Source organism: Symsagittifera roscoffensis, chromosome 3, assembly GCF_963678635.1.
Source record: "Symsagittifera roscoffensis chromosome 3, txSymRosc1.1, whole genome shotgun sequence".
NCBI classification, from domain to species: domain Eukaryota; kingdom Metazoa; phylum Xenacoelomorpha; order Acoela; family Convolutidae; genus Symsagittifera; species Symsagittifera roscoffensis.
In genome coordinates, this window is record NC_087064.1 from 39,823,986 (window position 1) to 39,844,829 (window position 20,844).

At 36.4% G+C, this 20,844-nt stretch overlaps 1 long non-coding RNA gene across 1 annotated transcript in view; it reads left to right on the top strand.

The window, feature by feature from the left end:
- The first annotated feature begins 4,673 nt into the window (after positions 1-4,673).
- LOC134842794 (uncharacterized) overlaps positions 4,674-20,844 on the top strand; it is a 76,007-nt gene continuing 59,836 nt past the window's right edge. The window contains exons 1-2 of the long non-coding RNA XR_010162552.1: positions 4,674-4,926; positions 15,125-15,300. This is a non-coding gene — a long non-coding RNA (uncharacterized LOC134842794). The remainder of the gene's footprint in view (positions 4,927-15,124; positions 15,301-20,844) is intronic.

Sequence of the window (20,844 nt, forward strand, 5' to 3'; positions counted from 1 at the left end):
TTCATACCAAATGTAGTAAATTAATTTATAAATTATTTCCCCATAAAGCAGTAAGTTTAATTACGATGAAAATTTATAACTTTAAATTTCCCCCAAAAAAGCAGTAAAATTGAAATTCTCTGTAATAAATTGATAAAATGAAAATGCAGTACTAACCTTTTGATATTTTCATTCACTCGCACAAGAATTCTATCCAAACTCGCACAGCTCGCCCACGAAGAATTGTTTAAATAATGATTTTAAGTTTCAAGTTTTCACACTCAACAACTCTAACACACGATAACAAGTTTCAAAATTTCCTTTAACCCGGTTGGAAAGGAATTATATACTAAACCAAACTAACCAACGAAGCTTACTAAACAACACAAATCATAAAATATCAGCATGACTAAGAAAAGAAAACCAACGGTACCCAAACCGGACTAACCCAGTTTAAAACTGGATAATTTATTCTTTTGAAGACTATTATAAAGTCTAAGAAAGAAATAATAAAACACAAAAAAGTCGCAAGACAAACCCATAACAAAAACAATTTGATTTTTGAAAAAAGGACACAACCAAAGAAACATAAGAAAGACCAACATAAACCCAACATAAAACGTTATCACATAACAGGACCTCTCAAAGAAACCGCACGAAATCATACTCCCACTCCTGGCCTAACCCACCAGAGAGGACGTCCTGATCATGCTCTATAGCCGGCCTAACCCATCACGCTACATCCACGCTTTGTGACCACACTTCTATTTTTAATAAGAGGTACTCAAGGGTGAGTAACTCTTCAAAATAACCGAACTAAAACAAAATGCTTTTGTGAAAACAACTAACTAAATTCATGAATAAAAATCCGAACTAATAAAATTTTATAAAATGTAAATCATACCTTGCAGTATATAGATCAACACACAACAACAAAGACGAACATCCAAAGACAAAATGATCCCATCACACTCGAACAAGAATGGCTAACCACAACCGATATGCCGTCCACAATCACAACTCAAAGGATTTAGAGTACGACTTGACTTCGCAGAAAAGTACTTCATTGAACTAGACCAATGACCACCTCGATGTTCAAGTATACGTTCCACACGATCTCCACGCCATTCCCAGACGAGGTTGAACACAAAACAAGTTCTCTACATAATACAGAAAAACCGGTCATAACAAACCATTTTGAAATCAGATTGATTTCATTGGGAAACACAGTCGTTGTCAGAAGACGACACAACGATTGATGTCTCTAACTCCAGCGTCCTGGAACTTCTTTAACAAGAGGAACCGGACAAGAATATGATGTTCGCCAAATACCAACGTTCATCATCCATCCTTTGAATTGCAGAAAGATAATTCAAAAAACTCTGTAAAAACCGGATGGGTGGAAACTGATCTAAACTATATTTTATGATTGGATGAATTAGATATTTAACCACTGTAAAGTATTTAATATTAACCAATCATGATCCATCTAACTAACAACCCACTTATTTGTAAGTGCTGAAATTACTTGTAATTTCAGCACCAGAGAGATTTGAATTTAACTTAGAAATTAGTTGTCTCTCTAAGAGAACTTCAGCAGCCGCAACAAACCAGTATACCCTAGATCTATTGAGCCTAGCAGAGACTAGTTAAACACCCTGAGACTAGAAAGTATAAGAGTAAGATTAGGATCGGTATTAGACTAAGAAGTTGCACGAATCTATCCGGCCGAAAATAAGACAGCGTGACGAGCAGACGGTGTACCCTATCCGAAATTACTCTATGAGTTAACCACATCGGACCAAACTCACTATCACGTGTTGTTCAGATCCCTTTAAATGATCATTTTCGCTCTTTTTAAACGTTTTTTTGTTTTTGGCTCAGTTGGTACCATGGGTGAAGGTTGAATAAACAACGGTTCTAATGCATGAGTGAATTTTGATGAAAGGATTTTTGATGTTGATGATTCGAGCTTGAATTAACGGTAAGGTGTAAAAATCACAAAACCAAGAACCTTGATTCATTCTCGCGCCCTGACTAACTTTGTTGCAAAATTTGTTTCCAACTATTAAACGGTTGAAATTTAGTTGAATTTTCTCAAAACTTAAGCTTAGGGCTCCAGAGAATTTTGGCAGGTTGAACCAAACATCAAAGAAAACTCCGACCGCGCTAATTTATGTTGAAGCGAATGGGACATATTTTGCGGTTATCAGAGCGAAGGTTTGGCCAAACCAAAGAAACCAGGCTTGGCCTAGCTCGTGTACCCATTAATCGTCCAAGTTTTAACCTTTTTTTTTTAACTCAACTCCTTGCCCGGGTCGAGTTCCCACACTTATTTCCAGACTTTGAAGATTGCGACGCATCCGGACCCAGGTCCAATTTGCATAGTCCGCCGAGATTTTGAGTCTAAGCGCTCTGGGCATGACTCGCGAAAGTCGCGCTGCGGGTAGCAAAATTGCGCCTTGGCTAGCTAACATCTGGACCCTTGATTGCAAAAGTCGCACAATTTGGTCACGAAATTTCGGTAATTCCAGACATTCGCGACCCGCGGCGCTACTTTCTCGGCTCATATCCAGACTTTCCAGACTCAAAATCTCGACGCGATTAAGGATTTTGGGTTTGGATCCTGATATGCGATGCGACTTTATGTCCAGACGTTTCCAGACCCAAGCTTTTGGCCATAGCCAGTTATTGAGCTTTTGTAGTTGTAGGTATTTAGTGGGCAGTGGTGGTTGTAGATAATTGTCACAATCTCTACTAGAGGGAAACTACTTACAACCAAGTCTACGTTGGTGCAAGCCAGTTTATTTTGAAATCAGATGCAAAACAATTTTTCACAAGTTATGTCGTGTTGGAATTGCAAATGAGAAGACAAGTAGAGTATAGTGGGTTTTCTCGGGCACCAGATTGCAAAATAAGTAAGTCAAACCGGAAAAAAAATTTTGAATATGAATAAAATAAACATTTTCAAATCCAAGCGAATTTTGAAAACAAATAAACAGTCATATCTGGTCTCGCAAAATTAGAACAGTTCAGTGATTACAAGCTACCTTACCATAAAGCATCGCTTAATTTACCATAAAGGTTGCAAAAATAGGTCTCTGGTGGATAATTGCTCTCACATATCTCACGAACAAACTGAACCACCTCCAATTTCCTTGTCCGACAATTTGTTGATTTTTGAATCAGTCGCTTGCACAAGTTGATTCATTCCACGTTTTCGTGTCTTCACAAAGGTAATCCTTATCTTTCTTTCCACCACACCAATGTCAACTCATTAAGAGTTTTGCGAATAACTAGAATACTTTAGCTAAAAAAGACGCGTTGGCATTCTTTGTATTTTCTTACCTCAGGCCCGCCGAGTTAAAAGGCAGTCGAGAGTTGAAGCAAGACAACGGTTGCATAAGCAATATCGTACAAAAAAAACTAGAATTACAAAACTGATGAGCGTTACTTGAGTAGTGTAAGAAAAAACTCAATAGCGAGCGTAAACAGATCTCTAACTTGAACATCCAAGATTGTTCAGGAAATTCGTAAAATTGTCAAATCAAATGAAAGTGTGTTTTAAATGATTCCTATAATTTTTTTTCTGTCTGTTTTACCAATGGAACCAACACTAAACCAGTATTTACATTTAGATATAAATGCAATAATTTTACTGATAAAACGATCACTATAAAATACTACTAACAGGCAATTATATTCCATCTCTAACATTGACATTTATTTGTAAGTGCTGAAACTACATGTAGTTTCAGCACCAGAACAATTTGAATAAATCTTAGACCACAGTTGTTTTCCTTCTGGATAAACTCCAAGAACTATACCGCGAAAACCAGTATACACTAGATCTATTTTGCGGTTATCAGAGCGAAGTTTTGGCCAAACCAAAGAAGCCAGGCTTGGCCTAGCTCGTGTACCCATTAATCGTCCAAGTTTTAACCTTTTTTTAAAACTCAACTCCTTGCCCGGATCGAGTTCCCACACTTATTTCCAGACTTTGAAGATTGCGACGCATCCGGATCCAGGTCCAATTTGCATAGTCCGCCGAGACTTTGAGTCTAAGCGCTCTGGGCATGACTCGCGAAAGTCGCGCTGCGGGTAGCAAAATTGCGCCTTGGCTAGCTATCTGGACCCTTGATTGCAAAAGTTGCACAATTTGGTCACGAAAGTCTGTACATGGGTCCTGAAAGTCTAAATACACATTTTCCATACTTTCTTGGCCAAATTTCGGTAATTCGAGACATTCGAGACCCGCGGCTCTACTTTCTCCGCTCATATCCAGACTTTCCAGACTCAAAATCTCGACGCGATTAAGTATTTTGGGTTTGGATCCTGATATGCGATGCGACTTTATGTCCAGACGTTTCCAGACCCAAGCTTTTGGCCATAGCCAGTTATTGAGCTGTGGGAGTTGTAGGTATTTAGTGGGCATTGGTGGTTGTAGATAATTGTCACGATCTCTACTAGAGGGAAGCTACTTACAACCAAGTCTACGTTGGTGCACGCCAGTTTATTTCGAAATCAGATGCAAAACAATTTTTCACAAGTTATGTCGTGTTGGAATTGCAAATGAGAAGACAAGTAGAGTATAGTGGGTTTTTCTCGGGCACCAGATTGCAAAATAAGTAAGTCCAACCGGAAAAAAAATTTTTGAATTTGATTAAAATAAACATTTTCAAATCCAAGCGCACTTTGAAAACAAATAAACAGTCATATCTGGTCTCGCAAAATTAGAACAGTTCAGTGATTACAAGCTACCTTACCATAAAGCATCGCTTAATTTACCATAAAGGTTGCAAAAATAGGTCTCTGGTGGATAATTGCTCTCACATATCTCACGAACAAACTGAACCACCTCCAATTTCCTTGTCCGACAATTTGTTGATTTTTGAATCAGTCGCTTGCACAAGTTGATTCATTCCACGTTTTCGTGTCTTCACAAAGGTAATCCTTATCTTTCTTTCCACCACACCAATGTCAACTCATTAAGAGTTTTGCGAATAACTAGAATACTTTAGCTAAAAAAGACGCGTTGGCATTCTTTGTATTTTCTTACCTCAGGCCCGCCGAGTTAAAAGGCAGTCGAGAGTTGAAGCAAGACAACGGTTGCATAAGCAATATCGTACAAAAAAAACTAGAATTACAAAACTGATGAGCGTTACTTGAGTAGTGTAAGAAAAAACTCAATAGCGAGCGTAAACAGATCTCTAACTTGAACATCCAAGATTGTTCAGGAAATTCGTAAAATTGTCAAATCAAATGAAAGTGTGTTTTAAATGATTCCTATAATTTTTTTTCTGTCTGTTTTACCAATGGAACCAACACTAAACCAGTATTTACATTTAGATATAAATGCAATAATTTTACTGATAAAACGATCACTATAAAATACTACTAACAGGCAATTATATTCCATCTCTAACATTGACATTTATTTGTAAGTGCTGAAACTACATGTAGTTTCAGCACCAGAACAATTTGAATAAATCTTAGACCACAGTTGTTTTCCTTCTGGATAAACTCCAAGAACTATACCGCGAAAACCAGTATACACTAGATCTATTTTGCGGTTATCAGAGCGAAGTTTTGGCCAAACCAAAGAAGCCAGGCTTGGCCTAGCTCGTGTACCCATTAATCGTCCAAGTTTTAACCTTTTTTTAAAACTCAACTCCTTGCCCGGATCGAGTTCCCACACTTATTTCCAGACTTTGAAGATTGCGACGCATCCGGATCCAGGTCCAATTTGCATAGTCCGCCGAGACTTTGAGTCTAAGCGCTCTGGGCATGACTCGCGAAAGTCGCGCTGCGGGTAGCAAAATTGCGCCTTGGCTAGCTATCTGGACCCTTGATTGCAAAAGTTGCACAATTTGGTCACGAAAGTCTGTACATGGGTCCTGAAAGTCTAAATACACATTTTCCATACTTTCTTGGCCAAATTTCGGTAATTCGAGACATTCGAGACCCGCGGCTCTACTTTCTCCGCTCATATCCAGACTTTCCAGACTCAAAATCTCGACGCGATTAAGTATTTTGGGTTTGGATCCTGATATGCGATGCGACTTTATTTCCAGACGTTTCCAGACCCAAGCTTTTGGCCATAGCCAGTTATTGAGCTGTGGTAGTTGTAGGTATTTAGTGGGCAGTGGTGGTTGTAGATAATTGTCACGATCACTACTAGAGGGAAGCTACTTACAACCAAGTCTACGTTGGTGCACGCCAGTTTATTTCGAAATCAGATGCAAAACAATTTTTCACAAGTTATGTCGTGTTGGAATTGCAAATGAGAAGACAAGTAGAGTATAGTGGGTTTTTCTCGGGCACCAGATTGCAAAATAAGTAAGTCCAACCGGAAAAAAAAATTTTGAATTTAATTAAAATAAACATTTTCAAATCCAAGCGCACTTTGAAAACAAATAAACAGTCATATCTGGTCTCGCAAAATTACAAGAGTTCAGTGATTACAAGCTATCTTACCATAAAGCATCGCTTAATTTACCATAAAGAACATGATTTTTTTAATCGAAGTTTCGTTAGGTTTCAGTATAGCTTTAGATAGTTTTCTCGTTGAATCAAACCTATAAAATAATAATCAAAACCTCTAAAACATCTAAGAAACGCAAATATCGACAAAATCGACCTCAAAAAATTCGTGCGCCAAAATTTTTTTTTGAAAGTTACCATTTTACTATCTGAAACCTACTATCTGAATACATTGGGAAACATATTCCCTATCTTAATACATTGGGAAGTCTATAGCCCATGTTAATACATAGGGTGACGATCGGATAGTCAACCGCCTATGTTAATACATGAGGTCGTCACCCACCCCCGCCCCCTTCCACTTCTCCTCATCCTTCTATTACTAGTAGCAGTTAACATGAACCTACTGGATTTGCAGGTCAGTTATAACAAATTCCAACTCCACTTACCCATTCAGTAGCAGTTAACATGCAACAAATAAAAAAAGCATAAAATTACACAAGTTTAATCAAAAATGCAGAGACCTTGCCTGAAAATTGCTCTAAAATAGCATAAAATCAAACCAGTTTCTGTTTGTCAGCTCATAACCCGCACCTAGAAAATGTTCTAACCGAGATCTGAAATTACTTTTTTCAGATCTCAATTTCAGATCTGAAAAGGTTTGTAACACGTTTACGTAACGACTGGGTTATTTCAGATCTGAAAAGCTGTTTTCCGTGGTTATTTAAGATCTACTTAGCTTATAACTCACAGATAACAACAACTCTAGGATTACCACCTTATGAAATGGCATTCAAACAAAAACCACGGAAACCAATAATGTTCACAGCAAATTCCTCAAAAAAAACACAAGTTCATTGCCAACCTACTACAGAATCAATTTGTTATAATTTACCGTTACATACGCACAATGAAGATCATTTTCATCACCCGCAAATCCTAGAATTAGCCTCCGGAACACTTATGAAATGGATTTTAAATAAAGATAAAAAACGCAACGAAATTTATCAATAAAAGCCAACAACGTATTACAACGACAAATTATTCAATCACAGTTTAGTTCACGATTCACACCAGCTACAAACTTAAAAATTGAAATGTAGGTCCTAATACCAAACTTTGTAACAAAAAAAAGAATATCTAGAAATTTATAACCAATCTGAAAAGAACGATTTCAGAATTTTGACGAAGCCACTGATGTAACATACAAACTTATTGATTCAAATAAAAAAGAAATCGTTCAACACCGAAATAATTTTTAAACATATTAATCAAAAGAATACGTTCTTCGCGAGGTAACACATTTATACTCCTTTACAGGAATAAAGGTTGTCCACGACAACTGAGATGATTGTCACTAACAAAATCAAGATATAAATTGTTCGACACAATTATTGGAATCAAAAAGTATAGAAATTTAGAAACCCAAGCAAAATCTCAAAAAATCAGTAAAAAACAATTACCTCAAAAACAAACAAAATTTCGCAAAACTAGAGGAAAAAACATATCCACAAGAAGCAAAAGAAAAATATCAACAATTACAATCATCACGGCTCTGAAGTCAACCAAGGAAAAATATGAAACTGTCATCACACAATCTAAAATATTAAAGAAAGTTGAATTTCAGAATTCCTTTCCAATCAATTTATCGTTTTACACAACTTAAACGTAGAAAGATCTTCTTTTCTTTATCATATTTCATGTTAACACTCTTAAATATTAGTTCAGTTTCAGCCTATCAGAATTTTTTAAATATCGCCCCATTGTGACACCACTTCATTAGCCGACACATTGCTCACTTCAAACACAGTTGAAACTATAACTTAACGACCTCCAGGCCAAAAATAAGTAACAAGCTTTTATTTGATAACTGATATAAACAAATTCTAAATGTTACAACCCCTCCCCTATCAACCAAATCAAAAATCAACAATACTTTCTCAACTTACACTCCACATTTCCCCTGTGGAAAAATATTTAAAAAACCTAAAGAAAAAATACGACATGACAATTTAGTCTAAAGTAGATATAACTACTGAATACCCCCAATCAGCGATTAAATAAATCAAAACTAAGAAGCCCATTCCTGGACCTTCAGACTTGCCCTCTCGCGGAATTGCCCATTTCCAACCCACTTGTCAAAAATCAATAAACAATTCGACCATACTCAACTTTTGACTCGGAAAACAAAAATAAAGTCGACGAAACGAATCGTTTCTCAAATGCTTCTCTCTCAAACATTCGACATCTCAAGATAGTGATATCAGAAATTTTTTTCATTTTTCACAACTTTTTTTCAATTTAGTAAATTTTTATCGTAGACACCCTTAAAACTTTCCTCTTCCTCCTCATAATTTTTTTGCAGTTTTTTTTGTATTTTTTTCTTCCCTCACAAAAGCCTACCTCAACTTCTTAAAAATCCTGGACCGCCTTCTCAGGTACGATATTTCAACAAGTGTCTAAATGTTGAAACATTTAGTGAACAAGAAAAAATCTTTCTTCGTTAAATTATTTTTGTCATATTCCTAGTTTCCCTAATTTTACTAAATGTATATGTAAAAAAGGCAATAATCACGTTTTCACTAGTAACAATCCTCTTAATTCTTTTCATAGAAGAATCATATAAACAATATAAGAAAATGAATTATTCAAATATTTCAATATTGCTAATCAACAACCAACAGAACAATCCTCACCGACTACGACATCCCAGGAACTTCCAACAATACCAATGTCTAGTCGAATAAACAAACCCCAGTCATCAATACGCATTTAATTTCAAAACATCCCTATTCATTTGAAGAAAACAGGCGTTACGATCAGAAACTTTAATACCCCTAGTCCGCCATGCACCTCTAAGCGAACCGCAATACAAACCAACATACAACATCTAACCTTCTCTCCAACAAGACATTAATAGAACAAGACATCCTAGTCAAAACCAAAATCAAACATTTGCAATAGATAGACAAATAATCATTCCCAGACGAAATAGAAATTTTACAACACCCAGAGTTCATATTACTATACCGTCATCACCATCACCAAATCCTCTAGACCTTTCCATTAACACAATTCAAAGTACCCCCCCACCAGTACAAATTTTTTCACAACAAAGTGCTCCAAACATACCATCGGATTACTTGGGATCAACCCCCACATCTGAACAAGTTCGTGAAAATCCATTTAGCACCCCAACTTCAACGCAACTTCTCCCATATTAGATGACACAAGCTTTCACTCAAGATGAGCCAAACTTAGTAAATATCCCTTCAGATATCTCATCCGGTACATCTTTGTCACTACCAGAAATTTTATCACTTCCTTCAACAATAGGTCAAACTCCAACTACAACATTTCCACTAAATTTCCCTACAAATTTTGCTCCCCTATTTATCACAACAGACGCAACTTCAATCCTCTCCCCAATGACAAGTGACCAAACCGACCCCTCTAGCCCCATCAATGAAGAATTACAGTAGGAACTTGAGAACTTCGTCACTTTACAACAAAAATTTCGAAACACTAACACATTAACATTTCATCAATTATCACAATCCAATTCCTCCTCCGAATCCTCCAACCCAGCTTCCAGAGTAAAAGAAACCCGAGCCCACCAAAAATTTAAGCGCAAGCACCCCAATACCCAAATACTTCACTACCGCCGACCACAACTCGACTGTTTTTCTTTCACCCGCAGTTCACTAATACCAAAGAATTTCTCAAATATAAATTACCCTTTTTTCCACAATACACCTGCTATCACACTGATGACTACCAACTGAAATTTGTAGACAATTTTACCCTGCTTCCCACTTATCATGGATATCTCACTATCACTTCACAAACCAACTATCACTACCTTTGTACATTAACCCAGCCGAAATTGAAATCTGTCAACCCTGACTTCACTAATTAACTACAGCACTTAATGAAAAACAATTCACAACCATAGGACTAGAACAAACATTAAACTGATTTGTTGCACAAACAGCTAACAGATTTTCAATAAAGCACTACGACCACGCTATTGCACGATATAGGGAAGACACAGTCATAGAAGAAGATGAAAACACTAGCCCCCCATTAACCGAGAAATTTTTTTAAAAATCAGAATATGTGTTTTTAATTAACAGCATGAATAAAAAACAGGATAATAGTATTTCCAACGCACTCCGAGACACCAAAGCTTATGATTCTTATTTTAATAACTTTAATCACTTTTCACTTACTTCTCATTTTCTCAGAGCAAACGAACGTGACTTGCACTGCACTGCTCACACGAAATAATGTTACGCACTAAACTAGCCACACATACACCTATTTTAAATTTATTCAACACTACTACATAACTTACACACCATCACAAAACCCATAGCACAGATTCACATTCATGATTCCAAAAACACATCACCATACTTTCTAATCTTCACTTATTGTATAAATAATACTAACATGCACGGCCCCCTCCGTAACTATGATCCCATTAGACAAAAGTATATATTCTACCCACTAACCAAGATCTTTGATGTTGAAGAATCTCGCCCACTAATCATCCCCCACGATATTATACAGCCCATCGAAGTCCTTATTCTAGAATTCTTTCACAATACAAAGCATAATCAGAAACTAAATAACCTAATCCAAAATACATCGCATGAATTCTCACTCGAGCTTCTATGGCCTCTTCTTCAAAATAAATATGTCATCCGCATGCTTGCCAAACTTCGCACATCATCAGACACTATTCGCGCTAATTTCGCCGACGACCACTCTTTGTAAGTATAATTAAATAATTTAACATAAAAAATCAAAGAAATACTAACCATTCTTTGTACATGTCTCACTTTTTTTTAGAATTCACCATTCATTCATCTAAAACAAATAATAGCAAACAAAAATTGTAATTTTTTTCCTTAAATTTTTCAAATTCATTTTAACAATCGTAGCATGGGTGATTGGTGTAGTTAATTTTTTCTTTCAAAAGCAGTATATTCATAAATTTAAATTTCATGGCAGTAAATTATTATTTCTAATGTAGTAAATTCACAAAAATTTGATTTTGAATTGAAAAGAAAACTAAACTTTTAAAAGACGCTTTTTTAATAAATTTGAATTCTTCAATCGCCCATAAATCAAACACTCTTTCCACAATCGCACAGCTGACCCACGAAGATTTGTTCAAATAAAGAATTTCAAGTTTTAACTTTCACTGATAACAAATCTAACTTGTTTTCATACGTTTCAAACTTACCATTAACCCGGTTGTGAGGAATTATAAAAGTTAGCTAGAATAACCAACGCAGCTTACTAACGCCATAATACCACAAACTAATAGCATGACTAAGAACGAAAGTCCCACAGTACCCTAACCAGATTAAGTCCAGATTGAAACTGGATAAAAAAATTCTTTTGAAAGCCGCTTTCAAGTTTTTTTTATAAAAACCAAAAAACACAAAAAAATCAAAAAACAAACCCAATAAAAATCATTCTACATTTGACAAAAGGGCACAACTAAAACAAATAAGAAAAAAAGCACGAAATGAAAATGTTACAAAAAGTTGAACATATAAAGAGACTCTACACGGGAAACCATAGAAGTATATTCCACTTCTGGCCTCACCCACCAGAACGACGTCGCTCGGAGCACATGCCCACACCATGCACTACGACTCCGATGCTCTATTTTTGATAAAAGTGGCTCCAGGGTGAGCAACTCTTCAAAATAACTGAACGAAAATATAAACGCTTTTGCGATAATAGCTAATAATAAATCATAACTAAAAAAGAAACTTAACGAACAAGATGTAAAAACTATAAATGCAGTATGTAAAGACTTCTTAGAGCTCAAGGAACAAGAAGCAAAGGAGATGACAACTCGACTACATTCCAGCTCTGGAATGGCAAATCTGTTTGGTTTGTTGCCGAATTCACTAAACTCAAAGGATTTAAAGTATGGACTCAAGGTCGGCGCAAACGAAAATCATTGAACCAGACCAATGGCCATCTCGATTTTGATCTCACATACCGGTCCTAGTCACTTGGCACTTCACACGGAAAAGTTAAACTTCACCCTGCACGTAGTCTCGCTCTAAACTCAATGAAATCGATACATCATTGCATCGATCAGAAGGCTTGACACAGTCACCCAAGACTACTCACGATCAACGAGACCCATCATGAAACACGAACAAAATAATCGTCTTCTATCTACACGAACAAAAATTTCTCTCCTCTCTTCAAGAAGCCACTGCTCAATTCTTGCAAAAAAACTACATCACCTGTCCTTCACTACAATAAACAACGAAAAACTCTCTAAAATCCGGATGGGTGGAACCAGTTCTAAACTAGTGATTATAATTGGATATAATTACAATTTTATCCTTGATAAATTTATCACTATAAAATATTACTAACTAGCCAATCATATTCCATCTCTAACATTGACACTTATTTATAAGTGCTGAAACTACTTGTAGTTTCAGCACCAGAACAATTTGAATAAACGTAGACTACAGTTGTTTTCCTTCTGGATAAACTCTAAGAACTAACTCGCGAAAACCAGTATACACTAGAACTTTTGAGACTAGGAGATATAAGAGTAAGATTAAGATTGGTAAAAGACTAAGAAGTTGCACGAATCTTTCCGGCCGAAAAAAAAGATAGCGTGACGAACAGACGGTGCACCTTATCTTAAATTACTCTATGAGTACAGGCAAAATGTCATATTTCACTAGAACACTGCGCTACATGTACAACAGCCGGCTATCTTCATATCAAAAATGTCAAATCTGCTGAAATTGTGTTCCAAAAAATTCAAAACTAATTCATTCCGTCAATTTCCACGCAGTCGACTATACTTTCGTGGCAATATTTTGCCATGTAGAGTTATTTTCGACCAAAATTTGGCATTTCCACGTTTTATTTGACCGAAAAGATCCTTGCTGACTGTTGTTGCGACCAGAGCTTTCGCGACCAAAAATTTTCATGTCCAGACATCGTGACCACATTTTCCATTTCCAGATTTTAGCGGCCCGAAAGATCCGTCGCAGCTTTCACTTCCAAGGTGGAGAGGGTGCGACCGCGGCGTGGGACTCAAAAATGGTTTTGCACAAAACTTCATTCAACTTTCAGTAAAATTCGAAAAAAAATTTACCTTGACCTTGAGCTAATGATCAAAGCTAATTTCAATTTAGGTTTTTTTTTGGTTTGAAAGGCAACTTTGTTCTTATGGTCTGAATTTATCAGTTGTCACTATCGCCGGTAAATTTTCAAAACCATAAAATTGTTTCAGGTAAATTGAATGAAAACAATACTTAAGATAGCAGGTTGCAGTGCAAGTAGCACAAAATGTTCCAACCATAGTTTTAAAAAAAAACAAAGAAACTTTTTTTCAATCTATAGTGTCCTTTTTTCTGTGTGGTGTGATGATCTGAACGAAAAATGGAATTTAGGCAAATGCGACAATCATTGTAAAGTTTTTGAAGTTTTTGATTCACAGTTTGGAGCTTCACAACTCCAAAATCAACTTAAGTCAAGAAGTTACGTTTTCACGCCTTAAGTTAAGTATAAATAAGCTATTTTAAGCCTGCACGCTCACCGTACACCAAAAATCAAAAATTTCAGACTGATTTTTCGCGACACTAATGTTTTGAAAATTTTTAAATGTCATTCGAATCACGACTGAAAGAAAGTTTTTATGATTCTGATGATTATTTGTGGTTTCTGATTTTGTGTGGAAAACAAAAAGACAAAAACTAAAACACATCCGAAATACAAAGTTCTTCCAAATTTTTCAAATGGTCGGAACAAAAAGTTGTTCTAGTATATTGAAACACTCTCAGCAAGAAAAGCTCTCAACTGTAGTATGATTTTCCTCGTAATCTCCTCTGCTTCTAAAGTTAAAACGCCGTTCAAAAAGCTTACTGCAAAACCCTACTTTATCAAACCTTGTAAAGGCTTCAAACCAATCATTGTTATTGGAAGTTGGTTAAAAATATTGTTTGAATTCTGAGAGAATGATGTTCAAAAATGGTTCTTGAAGTTGGCTTTTTGAAGGTACGAACATAGTTTTGCCATTAATTTTATCCCACTTGTGAACTTTCAGCCAAGTTCTCTGAAGTTTTTGTACCGGCCGCAGTCGAAGAGTCGAGAGAAACTATATGGTGTAGAGTCGGTTTTTTAATTCTTTCCAGTCAATTTTGATTAGCTCACGAAAAAAAACCTTGCGAGAGCCACGTGCTGTATCACATTAAAGCCGTAATTGTGTTTTAATTTGAATTCAGAAAAAATGCTTTTAGAGAATTGATAAAAGCCGAACTTTTTTGTTTTTCAGACTTTATTCTATTAAAACTAGGCAGGTATAGGAAGCTGACCTCCAAACTTACTTCTACTTGTTGTTCGCTATAATAATTTTAAAATTGACAGGAAACTATTTGGGGAAAAATGAGCATCAAATTTTGTTATCAAGTTAACGTCTTTCTAAATGTTTCCTATAATTTTTTCAGTCAGTTTTGTCATAGCACTGGGCTACGTCCACAGCAGCCGGCTATCCATGTTTAAATTTTATAGAAAACAAGCATTCCCTAAGTTATTAACTTGAAAAATTGATCAGCTGGAAATGCGACCTATGGCTCTATTTAATGCCACTTTGTTTGTTTAGTACTTTTTTTTCGCTTTGCAACATAAATAAGATGGTGGTACTGCATTCTGCGATGCTGATGTCTGTTCTCCTCGTGTTGTGCATCACACCCTCTGCATTAGCGACCTGTCCTCCTCCGCTGATGCTACAGGGGGGCTGCTTGAAGAGATCCTGGCATGAACCTACTGGATTTGCAGGTCAGTTATAACAAATTCCAGCTGCACTTACCCATTCAGTACCCGGGTCGAGATCCCGCTCAAAAACCGCTCAAGATTTGAGCGGTTTGAGCGGTTTTCCAGCAAGATTTGAGCGGTTTGAGCGGTTTGGGCGGTTTGGGCGTTTTTTTTTGGAAAAACCGCTCAAACCGCTCAAATCTTGCTTAAAAAACCGCTCAAAAACCGCTCATTTCTTGCGGTGATTTTTGAACGGTTTTTCAAGCAAGATTTGAGCGGTTTTTGAGTGGTTTTTGAGCGGTTTTTATACCCCACCCCCCACCAACGTATATACCCCCCAACCTGCCCCCCCCCCCCAAATGTATACCCCCCCAACGTACCTACCCCCATCCCCCCAACGTACCCCCCCCCCCCCAACGTATCCATACCCCCCTCCCCAACGTATCCATCCCCCACGACTGTTTGCTTTGAAAGACAGTGAGTTAGGCTGGCTATAGAGTCTGCTGAGGTGTGTGTGTGGTGTGTGTGTGTGTGTGTGTGTGTGTGTGTGTGATTGTGGCGCGCTTATTGTAGAGACTGACAATAAAAATCCTAACAGTATATTTGTTGTGACAGTATATTCAGTAGAACAAATACAGCGAATATTAAGGTTGCAGCAAGTCCGCATAGACTAACGGATATGGCGTCTGACTGCGAGTCAGAAGATTGCGGGTTCGAATCCCTCTGAGGTCGACTTTTTATTATTAAATCTGCGCGGTTTTTTTAGATAAACCGCTCAAAACCGTTCAAATCTTGCGCGGTTTTTGAGCGGTTTTTTTAGATAAACCGTTCAAAAACCGCTCAAACCGCTCATTTTGAAGCAAGATTTTGAGCGTAATTGTCTAAAAAAACCGCTCAAACCGCTCAAATCTTGCTTCAAATTAGGTGAAAAATCTCGACTCGGGTAGCAGTTAACATGCAACAAATAAAAAAAAGCATAAAATTACACAAGTTTATCCAAAAATGCAGAGACCTTGCCTGAAAATTGCTCTAAAATAGCATAAAATCAAACCAGTTTCTGTTTGTCAGCTCATAACCCGCACCTAGAAAATGATCTAACTGAGATCTGAAATTACTTTTTTCAGATCTCAATTTCAGATCTGAAAAGGTTTGTAATACGTTTTCGTAACGACTGGGTTAATTTAGATCTGAAATGCTGTTTTTCATGGTTTTTTCAGATCTACTCAGCTTATAACACACAGATAACAACAATTCTAAGACTATCACCTTATGAAATAGCTTTCAAACAAAAACCACGGAAACCAATAATGTTCACAGCAAATTCCTCAAAAAATGCACAAGGTCATTGCTAACCTACTAAAGAATCAATTTGTTATAATTTACAGTTACATACGCACGATGAAGAACATTTTCATCACTCGCAAATCCTTCAATTAGCCTCCGGAACACTTATGGAATGGATTTTAAATAAAGACTATAAACAAAACGAAATTTATCAATAAAAGCCAAAAACCTATTACAACGACAAATTATTCAATCACAGATTAGTGCACGATACACACCAGCTACGAACTTAAAAATTAGAGTGTAGGCCCTAATACCAAACTTTGTAACACAAAAGAGAATATCTAGAAAATTATAACCAATCTGAAAAGAACGATTTCAGATTTTTGAAAAAGCCACAGATGTAACATACAAACTTATTGATTCAAATAAAAAAGAAATCGTTCAACACCGAAATAATTTTTAAATATATTATTCAAAAGAACACGTTCTTCGCGAGGTAACACATTTATACTCCTTTACAGGACTAAACGTTGTCCACGACAACTGAGATGAAAGTCACTAACAAAATCAAGATATAAATTGTTCGACACAATTATTGGAATCGAAAAATATAAACATTAAGAAAACCAAACAAAATCTCAAAAAATCAGCAATAAACAATTACCTCAAAAACAAACGAAAATTCGTAAAACTAGAGGAAAAAAATTTACCACAAGAAGAAAAATATCAACAACTACAATCATCACGGCTCCGAAGTCAACCAAGGAAAAATTATGAAACTGTCATCCCACAATCTAAAATATGAAGAAAGTTGAATTTCAGAATTCCTTTTCAATCAATTAATCGTTTTACACAACTTAAACGTGGAAAAATCTTCTTTTCTTTATCATATTTCGTGTAAACACTCTTAAAAAACTAGTTCAATTTCAGCCTATCAGAATTTTATTAAACATCACCCCATTCTGCCACCACTTCATTAGCCGACACATTGCTCACTTCAAACACATATGAAAGCATATATGAAAACACATACTTCAAACACATGTAACCACAGCAGCCGGCTATCCATGTCTAAATTTGAAAGAAAACAAGCATTTCCTAAATTATTAACTTAAAAAACTGATCAGTTAGAAATGCGACCTATGGCTCTATTTACGGCCAGTTTGTTTGTTTAGTTAGGTACTTCTTTTCGATTTGCAACATGAAAAAGATGGTGTTACTGCATTCTGCGATTCTGATGTCTGTTCTCCTCGTGTTGTGCATCACAGCCTCTGCATTAGCGACCTGTCCTCCTCCGCTGACGCTACAGGGGGGCTGCTTGAAGAGATCCTGGCATGAACCTACTTGATTTGCAGGTCAGTTATAACTAATTCCAGCTCCACTTACCCATTCAGTAGCATTTAAGATGCAACAAATAAAAAAATCGTAATGAGTTGGGTTGGATCTCTAACTCATAGAGTAAGTTCAGATAGGGTACACCGTCTGCTCGTCACGCTAACTTATTTTCGGCCGGATAGATTCGTGCAGCTTCTTAGTCTAATACCGATCTTAATCTTACTCTTATATCTCTTAGTTTTAATAGATCTAAAGTATACTGGTTTTGTTACGAGTCGGCCTCTTGGAGAAAGCAACTAAGTTGTAAGTTAATTTCAAAAAGCTCTGGTGCGGAAATTACAAATAATTTCAGCACTTACAAATAAGTGGGTTGTTAGTTTGATGGAGTGTGATTGGTTATTCTTTAACACTTTATAGGGTTTAAACATCTAAATCATAAACAATAATAAATTATAGCTCGGATCTGGTTCCACCCACCCGGGGTTTACAGAGTTTTTGTTCTTTTGACCTCTATCTGTAATGGAGGATGGATGATGATCGTTTGTATTTCGCAAGCATCATTTCTATTCCGTTCTTGGAGGAGAAAACACCAGGAAGCTGGAATCGTATGTGTCATTCTGTCGTTCAACAATGACTGTGACCGCCAAGAAAATCAATCTGATTTCCAAGTCATTTGTTATGATCGTTTGTTCTGGTTCGGCGGAGAACTGTGTTTCGATCTTGTTTGGGATTGGCGTGAAGCTCGAGTTTGGAGGGAATGCACGGATACTTGAACATCGAGATGGCCATTGGTCAATGAAGTCCTTTGCTTCGATGTCAAGTCGTACTTCATATCCTTTGACTTGTGGTTGTGGGCGGCATATCGGTTGTGTTTAGCCATTCTGTGGATTAAGTGTGATGAGGTTGTCTTAGTTTCTTGATCCTCGTCTTCGTGATTTTGTATGATCTATATTACTGCATCATATAATTTACATAAATAAATTTTTAGTTAGTACTGCTTTTAGTTATGATTTTTTATTAGTTTTTATCGCAAAAGCTTTTAATTTAGTTCTGTTATTTTTAAAGAGTAACTCACACTTGAGTAGCTCTTGTCAAAAATATGGAGTGGGTCACAAAGCGTGGATTCTAGCACGCTGGGTTGGGCCGGCTAATAAGCATGCTCAAGACGTCATCTTCTGGTGAGTTAGGCCAGGAGTGAGTGTATGATTTCATGCTGGTTTTTTATGGGGTCCTGTTTTGTGTTAACCTTTAAAGTTGTGTTTGTTACTGGTTTTTTCCTTTTGGTGTTTTGGTTTTGTCCTTTTCTCAAAAATCAAATTGTTTGGTTGGGGTTTGTCTTTCGACTTTTTGGTGTTCTATTCTTTCTTTTTTAGACTTATCAATAGTCTTCAAAAGAATAAATTATCTAGTTCTTTGAGCTAGTTTAATTCGGTTTGGCGAGCTGTGCGAGTATGGATAGAATTTGCGTGCAAGTGAAACGTCTGCAAAAGGTTAGTACTGCTTGCAATTGTATAAATTTACTACTGAAAATTTTAATTCTAATGCTTTGTGGGGGTTGAAATTATTAAATTATTTTAATTGTATTTAGATTTACTCTATTGGCGAAAAGAATTTAAAGATTAATTTACTACTGTGGAGAAGGAAATTTACTGCATCATTCATTGCGGTTTGTTAAAAGAAGTTTATAATTTATGAAAGAGTTTGTAATTAATATTTGATTTTTCTGTTTGTAGATGATCGTGATCTGAAGACTAAAGAAAAAGAAAAAAACATAAAACAATGAATGGTTAGTGTTATTTCGAAATCGTTAGTTTTTAAATTATATAGTTCATACTTACTCAATCGGGAAAGAATCCATGAGGGAAGATATCGTGTATAGAATTTGATGTGAGTAGTAGCTTTGCTAATATGCTAATGATGTTTTTAGTATGAAGTAGTGGCCAAAGCAATTGGAGTGCCTTAATGGTCTTTAGTTTTTCAGTGCTAATGGAAAATTCGTGAGGCGTGTTCTGAATAAGGTTAAAAAGCTTGTGATTATATTTAGTATTGTGGATAAATTCTAAAATTGAAACTTCTATAGGTTGTGTGTATTCATGCGGGACAATTAGTGGTCGGGATTCTTCTATATTGAATGTCTTGGCTAGTGGACAAAATATATACATTTGGGTTCTGGGGTCATAGTTACGGAGGATGCCTTGAAAGTTAGTATTTTTAATGCAATATGTGAAGTTAAGAAAAAATGGTGACGTGTATTCAGAATTAATGAATTGATATCGATGATGGGGTTGTCGTGCTGGTGTATGTAAGTCAAATTGATTTTGTATGAGTTTACAGTAAGTGTAAGTATGTGTCTGTTTAATTCTTATCATATTGTCGTGTGAACAGTGCAAATCTCGTTCTTTGGGAGTGAGGAAGTGGACGGTTAGTGAAAAAAATTCAAATTTTTCGTAAAGTGATTCATAAGCTTGAACGTCAATTAGTGCTTCTGAAATGATGTGATCGTGTTTTTATCCATTGAACTGAGTGTTAAAATATAAGGTGTTCGGATGAAAAATTTTTCGGTTAGTTGTGGGTTAGCAACTTTGTCGTCGTCGAGGAATTGATCCTGGTTGGATCGGATGATATTGTGGTCAAAGTGCTCGATGTTAATCGTTAGCTCGGGGTGCGGTGAACATTTTTAATAGCTTTTTGTATCCTACGTGCGTAAATTGTCGAGGTGTTAGTGCTTTAGTTAGTCTGAAAAGGTCATTTTAATTTTTTTTCTATTTCCTGCGGTGTGTTAATGAGTGGTAAGCAAAGTGGGTTTGAGAATTGATGTTTTTGGTGAAGTTTAATCATTCTATCGTGTATCTTTACTATTTGAAAAACTGTACAGGTTTCTTCGGGAAACCAAACAATGGTTGCTTGTGTGCGTGTTGTAGGATCGCAATATCCTTGGTCGTTTTT